A 12,634-nucleotide genomic window follows, 5' to 3' on the forward strand; every position below is an offset into this window, starting at 1 on the left:
TGTCTGAATTCAAAGTGAATTCAACAAGAGTTCATCAGGAGCTTGCACGTGTGTGCTCGTGTGCATGCTCTACCCATGGTGGCCCTGAGCTTGTGTGTGAAGTTTGCAGAGTGCGGCTGTCAGTCCAAGAATTTGTGAAACCGACCACTACAAACCGGGAAATGAGTTTGGATTTTGCCTGCAACTCTGTCTTGGTTGGTGCTGGGCTGCTGAAATTTGGACCAGCTCCTCCCGGGGCCCTCAGGGGGGCCACTGTAGATTTTGGGCCCAATAGGAGGTTCCCCTGGGGAAGCTCCCATTGACTCCCATTCAGTCCGAGTGTGTGTGTGTGTGTGCGTGCACGTGTGTACTTGCGTGCATGCTCTTCCCGTGGTGGCCCTGAGCCTGTGTGTGAAGTTTTCAGAGTGTTTTTGTGGTAGTTGGGGACTGCGTCCGCACTCTCCACTGATATTAGTGTCAAAGAAAAACCAGTGCTTTTAACTTGCACACATCTCTTTGAACTACTGTTGGTCCCCAAGATTGAGCTTCTTTGCCAACAATGGACCTGTATACTCACCACTGGAGTGTTAAATCACTGAATGATTGTCTGAATTCACAGTAAACCAACAACATTTCAGGAGGGCCTTACAATTTTTGATTGAAAAGAAATCATAGATTTTTTGAGGAAAGGGGGCTGGGAAATGGGTTAGGCTTTGGACACCCGCAGCTCAACCACTCCCTACCGCAAGAGGGATTACTTGTTCCACAGGGATATAGGGCTGCCTTTCACCTGATTGTGCTACTGACTTTGGTTTCTCTTCAATACGCATAAGTCTTTCGCCTTTTACTAAAGACTTCCGTGGAGAGGAACAACAATGAGTTGACCTTATTTTTTGCCAGGCTCTGCTATTTGGCTAAGCCTCATGTACTTGTAAGAAAAATAAATTAGTAGGATGGAAGAGCCTGTCATTTGAGTAAACTTATTCCTGGAGTCTCTGGTTGAGCTTTGGATCAAGTCTCAAATTACTGTCTGAATTTAGAGTGAAATCAAGATTTAGGCAGGAGCTTACACTTTTGATTGCAAAAAAACCGAATGATTTTTGAGGGCTGTTTGGGGTTAGTTCCATTTTTAGACAGAGGTGCCTAAAAGTGAAATCACTCTCTGAATTATAAGTGAATTCAACAAGAGTTCATCAAGAGCTTACACTTTTGATTGGAAGGAATCAACAAGAGTTCATCAAGAGCTTACACTTTTGATTGGAAGGAATCAACAAGAGTTCATCAAGAGCTTACACTTTTGATTGGAAGGAAATCAAAGATTTTTAAGAATACAGGCTGCGTGGGGAGTGGGATGTTAAGTAACAGGCGACTGCCACGCCCATTTGTATGAGCCGCACCCCGACATTTGAGAGATGCGCTAGTCCGTTGGGTCTGGAGGCAAACATTCATGTGTCATCGCTTCTCGGCCTTTTGGCTAAGATCAAGTGTAGTATCTGTTCTTATCAGTTTAATATCTGATATGTCCTCTATATGAGGACTACATATTAAGCCGATTTTTAGCTCTGGGAGATGAAAAAGGGGCTTGCTCTGCTCACTCCAAGCATTGACCCGGTATTGCAGCACTTCCGGGAACGGTGCAACCTTTATCTTGTGAAAAAAATAACTGGTGACCCAATTCATTGGTGTAGTCTAGGTAGTTGGTTTGCCTCTGTGTACAAGTCTCAACTGGCTGAGACTTTTGGCAAGCAACTGATATGTTTACTCATCAATTGTGCCTTTATTTTGCATTTCACACTGATCACTGATTTTAAATTCACTGATCTGTGAGGACGGTGCCATCTGGGAACCGTCACCCCAAGTGCTCTGTTTGGGAATACCACTCCTGTCTCTGTCACTACCAACTTATACTTACCTGGCAGGGGAGATACCATGATCACAAAGGTGGTTCACCCAGGGCGAGGCTCAGCCATTGCACTCCGGCTGTGTTGACCACTGCGAATTCCTCAAATGTGGGAATCTCGACTGCATAATTTGTGGTAGTGGGGGACTGCGTCCGCGCTCTCCCCTGATATTAGTGTCAAAGAAAAACCAGTGCTTTCCACTTGGACACATCTCTTTCAACTACTGTTGGTCCCCAAGATTGAGCCTCTTTGCCAACAATGGACCAGTATACTCACCACTGGAGTGTTAAACCACTGAGTGATTGTCTGAATTAACAGTAAACCAACAACATTTCAGGAGGGCCTTACAATTTTTGATTGAAAAAAAATCAATGACTTTTGAGGTTTGTTTTTGGGTTATTCCATTGTCGGAAAGAGGTGCCTGAAAGTGAAATCACTGTCTGAATTCAAAGTGAATTCAACAAGAGTTCATCAGGAGCTTGCACGTGTGTGCTCGTGTGCATGCTCTACCCATGGTGGCCCTGAGCTTGTGTGTGAAGTTTGCAGAGTGCGGCTGTCAGTCCAAGAATTTGTGAAACCGACCACTACAAACCGGGAAATGAGTTTGGATTTTGCCTGCAACTCTGTCTTGGTTGGTGCTGGGCTGCTGAAATTTGGACCAGCTCCTCCCGGGGCCCTCAGGGGGGCCACTGTAGATTTTGGGCCCAATAGGAGGTTCCCCTGGGGAAGCTCCCATTGACTCCCATTCAGTCCGAGTGTGTGTGTGTGCGTGCACGTGTGTACTTGCGTGCATGCTCTTCCCGTGGTGGCCCTGAGCCTGTGTGTGAAGTTTTCAGAGTGTTTTTGTGGTAGTTGGGGACTGCGTCCGCACTCTCCACTGATATTAGTGTCAAAGAAAAACCAGTGCTTTTAACTTGCACACATCTCTTTGAACTACTGTTGGTCCCCAAGATTGAGCTTCTTTGCCAACAATGGACCTGTTTACTCACCACTGGAGTGTTAAATCACTGAATGATTGTCTGAATTCACAGTAAACCAACAACATTTCAGGAGGGCCTTACAATTTTTGATTGAAAAGAAATCATAGATTTTTTGAGGAAAGGGGGCTGGGAAATGGGTTAGGCTTTGGACACCCGCAGCTCAACCACTCCCTACCGCAAGAGGGATTACTTGTTCCACAGGGATATAGGGCTGCCTTTCACCTGATTGTGCTACTGACTTTGGTTTCTCTTCAATACGCATAAGTCTTTCGCCTTTTACTAAAGACTTCCGTGGAGAGGAACAACAATGAGTTGACCTTATTTTTTGCCAGGCTCTGCTATTTGGCTAAGCCTCATGTACTTGTAAGAAAAATAAATTAGTAGGATGGAAGAGCCTGTCATTTGAGTAAACTTATTCCTGGAGTCTCTGGTTGAGCTTTGGATCAAGTCTCAAATTACTGTCTGAATTTAGAGTGAAATCAAGATTTAGGCAGGAGCTTACACTTTTGATTGCAAAAAAACCGAATGATTTTTGAGGGCTGTTTGGGGTTAGTTCCATTTTTAGACAGAGGTGCCTAAAAGTGAAATCACTCTCTGAATTATAAGTGAATTCAACAAGAGTTCATCAAGAGCTTACACTTTTGATTGGAAGGAATCAACAAGAGTTCATCAAGAGCTTACACTTTTGATTGGAAGGAATCAACAAGAGTTCATCAAGAGCTTACACTTTTGATTGGAAGGAATCAACAAGAGTTCATCAAGAGCTTACACTTTTGATTGGAAGGAAATCAAAGATTTTTAAGAATACAGGCTGCGTGGGGAGTGGGATGTTAAGTAACAGGCGACTGCCACGCCCATTTGTATGAGCCGCACCCCGACATTTGAGAGATGCGCTAGTCCGTTGGGTCTGGAGGCAAACATTCATGTGTCATCGCTTCTCGGCCTTTTGGCTAAGATCACCATGGTAATCCATTTTTGACAACGCAAGGGAAGCGCGTGACGACGGAGGAATGGCCACATCACCCAACGAGCAGCCGATCCCAAAGGTCGGGCTGAGGTATACTCTGAGATTTCGAGCTACCAAAGAAGAAGATCAAGTCCTGTCGAGAGTTTTTTTTGGAAAACAAGTCATCATGGGCCAGCTCAATCTGGTGATTCAGGATGTTCTGTGCATTCAGTGGAACCAGCAGGAAAAAGCTTTTGACGTTACCTTCAGGACCGAGGACATCTACAGAAGAGTATCGGAAATCTGCAGAAAGGAGGCGAAGGTGAGCCCTCTTGCCTACTACGAAGTCCTGAACCTTGACAGACCGAACTTCAGAACAGTGTCAGTCCATATGTACAACCCCTTTGTCACTGATGAAGCTTTAGTTTCCTTTCTGTGCCAGTACGGGGACGTGGCAACATCAGCCCGCCATATAAAAGACCCACTTGGTTTTTGGACCGGACGTCGGCTCTTCCAGGTTCTGCTGAATCCAGATCCGACAGGGCCGGATGGCCTCCAACACCCCCCTGCCTTTTTTAGTCTTGGGGGCGATCGCGGGTATTTGTTCTATAACCGCCAGCCAGCCTTCTGTCGTAAATGCAGACGGTCTGGCCACTCAGAAGCAGGCTGCACGGGGGAAAGCTGCCGGTTTTGTGGGCAAACAGGACACGTGGCCAAGGAATGTGTGGCACCGAAAACTTGCCACGGATGCGGAGGGGCGGACCACCTCTATAGGAGCTGCCCTAGCCGCAGGAGGACTTTTTCCGAGGTTGCAAAACAAACGGGAGTCCTCAACAGAACCACAGTGCAGGAAACAGAATCCGAGACATCGCGGCCTACCAAGGAGGGGCCAGCACAGATGGGGCCTGGAGCAGATACCTTAGAGGGAGGAGTGGGAGCCGCATTGCAGGAGGAAGGAGCAGCATTAGTAGACGAGGCAGCCCAAGCAGCAGATCATAGCGAGATGGAGGAGTTTCCGGAGCTTACGCTTGGTGCATCCTTCCCCACGATGAAGCCAGGGGCACGAAAGGTCTCACAGGTTTTCGGAACACTGACGTGTGAGTATGAAGAGCGTGCGGAGGAGGCATGCAGTAAAAAAACCAAGAGGGAGAAGACGGATGTCGTGGATGAAAAGGAGGGGATTGACGGCAGTAGGAGAGAGGAAGCCGTGAAGCTGGGGAATGCCACTGACGACAGTGGAGCCAGAGAGGACATACAACAGGACCCAAATGGGAATGTTGCAGAAGAGTTGGAGGGACAGTGCACAGGGGAAGGAGCTGCCTTGATGGCTGAAGGGCTGGGGATGGATTTTGAACTCCCTCAAGGCTTGCTCATGTTGTCATCCCCATATGGGGAGGACGTATATGATGGACCTAGTCGACCGGCAAACTCGGCAAACACGGTTCCTCTTTCCTGGGCTGAACAGATGGACAAAGACACCCCGTACACCCAGTAGGGGGAACAAACTTTGCCTGAAATGGGTTCTCTTAAGGTACTGTCATTAACTACAAGGGGAATAAGGGACAAAGTGAAAAGGAGGGTCGTTTTCGAATTTGTGGCCACACTCCAAGCTGATTACTGAATGGCCTTATTTTCAGTAATGACCATAAATGTCAGGGGTATGAGGAATGTGGTGAAGAGGGCAAGTATTTACCAATACCTGTTTCAGACGCCCTTACATGTTTGCTTTCTGCAGGAAGTGCATCTGAGGGATGGTGGGGATGTCAGGGCCTTTTCGGAGGCCTGGCTCAAGGGTGAGTCCAGATGGGGAGTCGGGGGGGTACACTCCTCAGGGGTCGGAATCCTCTTTGGGAATAAAGAGTTTCAAGTTCGGGACAGTTTTTCAGTGGTCCAGGGGAGGGTCCTGGTGGTGGATGCATTTTGGAGGGGGGTTTCATTTAGATTTATTAATGTGTATGCACCAGCGGAGCCGAAGGGACGTAAGGCCCTATTTATTGCACTAACAGAGGTGTGTGTCACAAACAAGGTGGTGGTTCTAGGGGGGGATTTCAATGTCTCTTTTGAGGGGTCGGGGGATTTTAGTTTGCCGTATTTGACAGATTTGGTGAAGGGGTTCATGCTGAAAGACGGGTACAGGGCTGTGGAGCCAACAGGCGAGGGTACAACATGGTCAAATTCACGGGGTGCACATAGTAGGATTGATTTTGTTTTTGTGCCAGGTGCTGTTGCTGTACGTAAGGCAGTTGTGAGACCAGTGTGGTTCTCTGACCACAACCAACTGGAGGTGGCCTTTTTAGTGGTGGCCCCAAGTTTTGGAAAGGGGTACTGGAAGTTAAATTGCAGGGTTTTGGGGGAGGAGGCTTTCCGTAGAGCCGTCATTTCACACTATGAGGGGTGGGTCTTACTGAAGCCCTTCTTTGGCAATATTGTGGACTGGTGGGAATACATAAAGGTAAACATCAGGAGGGTGACGGTTGAATATTGTTCAGAAAGAGCAAGGGAAAAGAGGGGGGGTTTTAGGAGGCTTCAAAAGGAGTTGCATACTTTAATGGAGGCAGAGAACAAGGGGGGAATAAGGGATAAGCAGAGGGACAGGGAAGTGAGGGAACAATTGGGCCTGTATTTTAAAGGGAAAGCTGATGACTTCCTGAAAAGATGTAGGATGGAATCATTAAATGTGGCAGAGACCTGTACGCCCATGTTTTTTAAACAGGTGAGGGATGCCCGGTCAAGGGTGTGTATTTCCGGGCTACGGGAGAAAGATGGTAACCTTGTCTCGGATCCAAGAGGCATGGTTGGGATTGCCTCCAAATTTTTTGGGGACACCATGGGGCCACAAGAGGTGGACGGACCAGAACAAGGAGGTTTTTTAAAGGGCCTTGAGGTTAAGGTGCCAGGGGAAGTGGTGGAGGCCTTAGAACGTCCGGTGGGTCTTGCGGAATTGGAGGAAGCTATGAGAGGGTTGGGAGCGGGAAAGGTGCCAGGGATTGATGGGTTACCGAAGGAATTTTATGCAACTTTTTGGGGAATCCTGGGGGAGGATTTTTTAAAAGTTGTGGGGTCAGTGATAGAAGGGGGGCTGTTGGGGAAGACAATGAGGGAGGGGGTGTTGACACTGTTACACAAAAAAGGGGAAAAAGAGGACCTGGGAAATTTCAGGCCAATAACTCTCCTCTGCGTTGATTACAAGATCATCGCCAGAGTGTTGGCTAGACGACTCCGATCGGCTCTACCTCATGTGGTAAATGTGGATCAGACATGCGGGGTGGAGGGGAGACACATCCAATGGAATTTAGGGCTGGTGAGGGATTGTATCCACTGGGCGGAGGAACGTGGGGTGCCTCTCATGCTGGTGGGGTTGGACATGGAAAAGGCGTTTGATAGGGTCAACCAAGGTTTTTTGGCAGCTGTCTTAGAGAGGATGGGTTTCGGACCCATTTTTCGGAGGTGGTTAGGGATTATGTATACAGGGGTTGGGAGTAGGGTGGGAGTGAATGGGCATATGGGGGATCTGGTGCCACAGCAAACAGGGGTGAGGCAAGGGTGTCCACTCTCACCACTGCTTTTTGTTTTATATGTCGAACCTCTAGCTTTAGCTATTAGGGCGGATGCTGAGGTTAAAGGATTGCGCCTTCCAGGAGGGGGAGAAAGAGATTTGAGGATGTCTCAGTATGCAGATGACATGACTCTCTTTTTAACAACGGAGAGCTCCTTGCTTCGTGTTTTGGACATCTTGGAGTCCTTTTCCAAAGTATCCGGGGCAAAGGTCAATGTGGGAAAATCCAAAGTCAAGTATTTTGGACCATGGAAGGGGAGAGGGGGGGTGCAGTTTGGATTGTCAGAGTGCCAGGGTCCAATGAGAATACTGGGGGTGGATTTCGATAGAAGCGAGAGTGGGCGGGTGAATTGGAGAAGGCGACTGGCTGGTGTGAGGTCAAGAATAGGGCTGTGGAAGACCCGACGTTTATCCTTAACTGGGAGGGTTTTGGCAGTCAAGGCGGACATCCTGCCATCAATAATTTACCTGGCGTATGTTTTCCCGCTGCCTCCGGAGTATAGGAGAAGATTAGTGGGGGATGTTTTCTCCTTTGTGTGGGGGGGATATGAGTATGTGAGGAGGGACTGGATGAAGCAAGGCGTAACAGAGGGGGGGAGGGGAGTGCCTGATGTTCCGCTTAAATTAGATGTTCTTTTCTTTTCTTTTTGCTGCAATGGGGTAAGATCCCCCAGTGGGCACTGGTACCACGTGCTGCTCAGGTTTTGGCTGTCCTTTCCCCTGAGGAATTTGGTGAAATGGGAGAATGGGCGGCCGAAAGGGGAAATTATTCCACCACATTACAAGCAGATGATAGGCTGGGCTAAGAGGCACAAGGAGTGCGGGGAAGGGGAACTATGCCTGGATCATAGGAGGCTATACAAGGCCTTAGTGGCAAAACAGGGACCTGTGAGGGTTCTCGGAGTCGGCAGAGACGAGTGGACGTTTACGCAGCACAAGGAGCTGCCAAACCGACTGAAAGACATCAACTGGCTATGCCTACATAAGAGGATGCCCGTGAGGGATACTTTGTACAGGCATGGCCTGTCAAGGCTACGCTCCTGTCCACGGTTAGGTTGCGGCAGAGACGAGGATTTGTGCCATGTTTTTTGGGGATGTGGGTTTGCAAGAGCAATGTGGGGAGAGCTGGGGGGGTTTTTTCCGAGATTGGGGAGACTGTCTTATGAGGTTTTGATGTTGGGTGTGGGATTAAGAGGACGAGGGAGGGAGGGATTTTTGTTGTGGTTAATTCTGTCAATGGGGAAGGCAGCACTTTGGGATGCCAGAATGGCCCTTATTAAAAGTAATGAGGGAAACGAGATAGAAAGTATTGTCGCGAGGGTGAGGGAGAAGCTGCGCCAGATGAAAAGGGGGGAGGAGGAAAAGTATGGCTTCCATGCAGCTAAGGAACGATGGAAGGGAGTGTGGCCCTAGGGGGTAGGGTTTGAGTTCTACAAACTGTATTAGGTATGAGTTCTGCATTGTATTATCCGTATATTGTATTTTTGCTGGTGTAATGGATGATGTAAGGTAATGATGTGTAAGATAATAAAAATAAAAATAAAAAAAAATAAAAAAAATAAAAAAAAAAAATCTGTTCTTATCAGTTTAATATCTGATATGTCCTCTATATGAGGACTACATATTAAGCCGATTTTTAGCTCTGGGAGATGAAAAAGGGGCTTGCTCTGCTCACTCCAAGCATTGACCCGGTATTGCAGCACTTCCGGGAACGGTGCAACCTTTATCTTGTGAAAAAAATAACTGGTGACCCAATTCATTGGTGTAGTCTAGGTAGTTGGTTTGCCTCTGTGTACAAGTCTCAACTGGCTGAGACTTTTGGCAAGCAACTGATATGTTTACTCATCAATTGTGCCTTTATTTTGCATTTCACACTGATCACTGATTTTAAATTCACTGATCTGTGAGGACGGTGCCATCTGGGAACCGTCACCCCAAGTGCTCTGTTTGGGAATACCACTCCTGTCTCTGTCACTACCAACTTATACTTACCTGGCAGGGGAGATACCATGATCACAAAGGTGGTTCACCCAGGGCGAGGCTCAGCCATTGCACTCCGGCTGTGTTGACCACTGCGAATTCCTCAAATGTGGGAATCTCGACTGCATAATTTGTGGTAGTGGGGGACTGCGTCCGCGCTCTCCCCTGATATTAGTGTCAAAGAAAAACCAGTGCTTTCCACTTGGACACATCTCTTTCAACTACTGTTGGTCCCCAAGATTGAGCCTCTTTGCCAACAATGGACCAGTATACTCACCACTGGAGTGTTAAACCACTGAGTGATTGTCTGAATTAACAGTAAACCAACAACATTTCAGGAGGGCCTTACAATTTTTGATTGAAAAAAAATCAATGACTTTTGAGGTTTGTTTTTGGGTTATTCCATTGTCGGAAAGAGGTGCCTGAAAGTGAAATCACTGTCTGAATTCAAAGTGAATTCAACAAGAGTTCATCAGGAGCTTGCACGTGTGTGCTCGTGTGCATGCTCTACCCATGGTGGCCCTGAGCTTGTGTGTGAAGTTTGCAGAGTGCGGCTGTCAGTCCAAGAATTTGTGAAACCGACCACTACAAACCGGGAAATGAGTTTGGATTTTGCCTGCAACTCTGTCTTGGTTGGTGCTGGGCTGCTGAAATTTGGACCAGCTCCTCCCGGGGCCCTCAGGGGGGCCACTGTAGATTTTGGGCCCAATAGGAGGTTCCCCTGGGGAAGCTCCCATTGACTCCCATTCAGTCCGAGTGTGTGTGTGTGCGTGCACGTGTGTACTTGCGTGCATGCTCTTCCCGTGGTGGCCCTGAGCCTGTGTGTGAAGTTTTCAGAGTGTTTTTGTGGTAGTTGGGGACTGCGTCCGCACTCTCCACTGATATTAGTGTCAAAGAAAAACCAGTGCTTTTAACTTGCACACATCTCTTTGAACTACTGTTGGTCCCCAAGATTGAGCTTCTTTGCCAACAATGGACCTGTTTACTCACCACTGGAGTGTTTAATCACTGAATGATTGTCTGAATTCACAGTAAACCAACAACATTTCAGGAGGGCCTTACAATTTTTGATTGAAAAGAAATCATAGATTTTTTGAGGAAAGGGGGCTGGGAAATGGGTTAGGCTTTGGACACCCGCAGCTCAACCACTCCCTACCGCAAGAGGGATTACTTGTTCCACAGGGATATAGGGCTGCCTTTCACCTGATTGTGCTACTGACTTTGGTTTCTCTTCAATACGCATAAGTCTTTCGCCTTTTACTAAAGACTTCCGTGGAGAGGAACAACAATGAGTTGACCTTATTTTTTGCCAGGCTCTGCTATTTGGCTAAGCCTCATGTACTTGTAAGAAAAATAAATTAGTAGGATGGAAGAGCCTGTCATTTGAGTAAACTTATTCCTGGAGTCTCTGGTTGAGCTTTGGATCAAGTCTCAAATTACTGTCTGAATTTAGAGTGAAATCAAGATTTAGGCAGGAGCTTACACTTTTGATTGCAAAAAAACCGAATGATTTTTGAGGGCTGTTTGGGGTTAGTTCCATTTTTAGACAGAGGTGCCTAAAAGTGAAATCACTCTCTGAATTATAAGTGAATTCAACAAGAGTTCATCAAGAGCTTACACTTTTGATTGGAAGGAATCAACAAGAGTTCATCAAGAGCTTACACTTTGGATTGGAAGGAATCAACAAGAGTTCATCAAGAGCTTACACTTTTGATTGGAAGGAAATCAAAGATTTTTAAGAATACAGGCTGCGTGGGGAGTGGGATGTTAAGTAACAGGCGACTGCCACGCCCATTTGTATGAGCCGCACCCCGACATTTGAGAGATGCGCTAGTCCGTTGGGTCTGGAGGCAAACATTCATGTGTCATCGCTTCTCGGCCTTTTGGCTAAGATCAAGTGTAGTATCTGTTCTTATCAGTTTAATATCTGATATGTCCTCTATATGAGGACTACATATTAAGCCGATTTTTAGCTCTGGGAGATGAAAAAGGGGCTTGCTCTGCTCACTCCAAGCATTGACCCGGTATTGCAGCACTTCCGGGAACGGTGCAACCTTTATCTTGTGAAAAAAATAACTGGTGACCCAATTCATTGGTGTAGTCTAGGTAGTTGGTTTGCCTCTGTGTACAAGTCTCAACTGGCTGAGACTTTTGGCAAGCAACTGATATGTTTACTCATCAATTGTGCCTTTATTTTGCATTTCACACTGATCACTGATTTTAAATTCACTGATCTGTGAGGACGGTGCCATCTGGGAACCGTCACCCCAAGTGCTCTGTTTGGGAATACCACTCCTGTCTCTGTCACTACCAACTTATACTTACCTGGCAGGGGAGATACCATGATCACAAAGGTGGTTCACCCAGGGCGAGGCTCAGCCATTGCACTCCGGCTGTGTTGACCACTGCGAATTCCTCAAATGTGGGAATCTCGACTGCATAATTTGTGGTAGTGGGGGACTGCGTCCGCGCTCTCCCCTGATATTAGTGTCAAAGAAAAACCAGTGCTTTCCACTTGGACACATCTCTTTCAACTACTGTTGGTCCCCAAGATTGAGCCTCTTTGCCAACAATGGACCAGTATACTCACCACTGGAGTGTTAAACCACTGAGTGATTGTCTGAATTAACAGTAAACCAACAACATTTCAGGAGGGCCTTACAATTTTTGATTGAAAAAAAATCAATGACTTTTGAGGTTTGTTTTTGGGTGATTCCATTTTCGGACAGAGGTGCCTGAAAGTGAAATCACTGTCTGAATTCAAAGTGAATTCAACAAGAGTTCATCAGGAGCTTGCACGTGTGTGCTCGTGTGCATGCTCTACCCATGGTGGCCCTGAGCTTGTGTGTGAAGTTTGCAGAGTGCGGCTGTCAGTCCAAGAATTTGTGAAACCGACCACTACAAACCGGGAAATGAGTTTGGATTTTGCCTGCAACTCTGTCTTGGTTGGTGCTGGGCTGCTGAAATTTGGACCAGCTCCTCCCGGGGCCCTCAGGGGGGCCACTGTAGATTTTGGGCCCAATAGGAGGTTCCCCTGGGGAAGCTCCCATTGACTCCCATTCAGTCCGAGTGTGTGTGTGCGTGCACGTGTGTACTTGCGTGCATGCTCTTCCCGTGGTGGCCCTGAGCCTGTGTGTGAAGTTTTCAGAGTGTTTTTGTGGTAGTTGGGGACTGCGTCCGCACTCTCCACTGATATTAGTGTCAAAGAAAAACCAGTGCTTTTAACTTGCACACATCTCTTTGAACTACTGTTGGTCCCCAAGATTGAGCTTCTTTGCCAACAATGGACCTG

General features: G+C 47.2%; 8 non-coding genes and 1 pseudogene across 8 annotated transcripts; all 9 read left to right on the forward strand.

The window, feature by feature from the left end:
* The first annotated feature begins 782 nt into the window (after positions 1 to 782).
* LOC119208008 (U5 spliceosomal RNA) lies at positions 783 to 898 on the forward strand. The gene has a single exon (XR_005118982.1). It is a non-coding gene; the product is annotated as a U5 spliceosomal RNA (small nuclear RNA).
* Positions 899 to 1,433: 535 nt separating this feature from the next.
* LOC119207995 (U2 spliceosomal RNA) lies at positions 1,434 to 1,624 on the forward strand. Its single transcript, XR_009954677.1, has one exon. It is a non-coding gene; the product is annotated as a U2 spliceosomal RNA (small nuclear RNA).
* Positions 1,625 to 1,883: 259 nt separating this feature from the next.
* LOC119208002 (U1 spliceosomal RNA) lies at positions 1,884 to 2,047 on the forward strand. The gene has a single exon (XR_005118977.1). It is a non-coding gene; the product is annotated as a U1 spliceosomal RNA (small nuclear RNA).
* Positions 2,048 to 3,095: 1,048 nt separating this feature from the next.
* LOC119200040 (U5 spliceosomal RNA) lies at positions 3,096 to 3,211 on the forward strand. The gene has a single exon (XR_005115126.1). It is a non-coding gene; the product is annotated as a U5 spliceosomal RNA (small nuclear RNA).
* A 5,700-nt stretch (positions 3,212 to 8,911) lies between these two features.
* On the forward strand, positions 8,912 to 9,087 carry LOC119228247 (U2 spliceosomal RNA; annotated as a pseudogene).
* Positions 9,088 to 9,346: 259 nt separating this feature from the next.
* LOC119228210 (U1 spliceosomal RNA) lies at positions 9,347 to 9,510 on the forward strand. Its single transcript, XR_005121435.2, has one exon. It is a non-coding gene; the product is annotated as a U1 spliceosomal RNA (small nuclear RNA).
* Positions 9,511 to 10,558: 1,048 nt separating this feature from the next.
* Positions 10,559 to 10,674, forward strand: LOC119206947 (U5 spliceosomal RNA). Its single transcript, XR_005118236.2, has one exon. It is a non-coding gene; the product is annotated as a U5 spliceosomal RNA (small nuclear RNA).
* Positions 10,675 to 11,209: 535 nt separating this feature from the next.
* On the forward strand, positions 11,210 to 11,400 carry LOC134123188 (U2 spliceosomal RNA). The gene has a single exon (XR_009954678.1). It is a non-coding gene; the product is annotated as a U2 spliceosomal RNA (small nuclear RNA).
* A 259-nt stretch (positions 11,401 to 11,659) lies between these two features.
* LOC134123178 (U1 spliceosomal RNA) lies at positions 11,660 to 11,823 on the forward strand. The gene has a single exon (XR_009954665.1). It is a non-coding gene; the product is annotated as a U1 spliceosomal RNA (small nuclear RNA).
* The last annotated feature ends 811 nt before the right edge of the window (positions 11,824 to 12,634 follow it).

Source organism: Pungitius pungitius, unplaced genomic scaffold (genome assembly GCF_949316345.1).
Source record: "Pungitius pungitius unplaced genomic scaffold, fPunPun2.1 scaffold_31, whole genome shotgun sequence".
NCBI classification, from domain to species: Eukaryota; Metazoa; Chordata; class Actinopteri; order Perciformes; family Gasterosteidae; genus Pungitius; species Pungitius pungitius.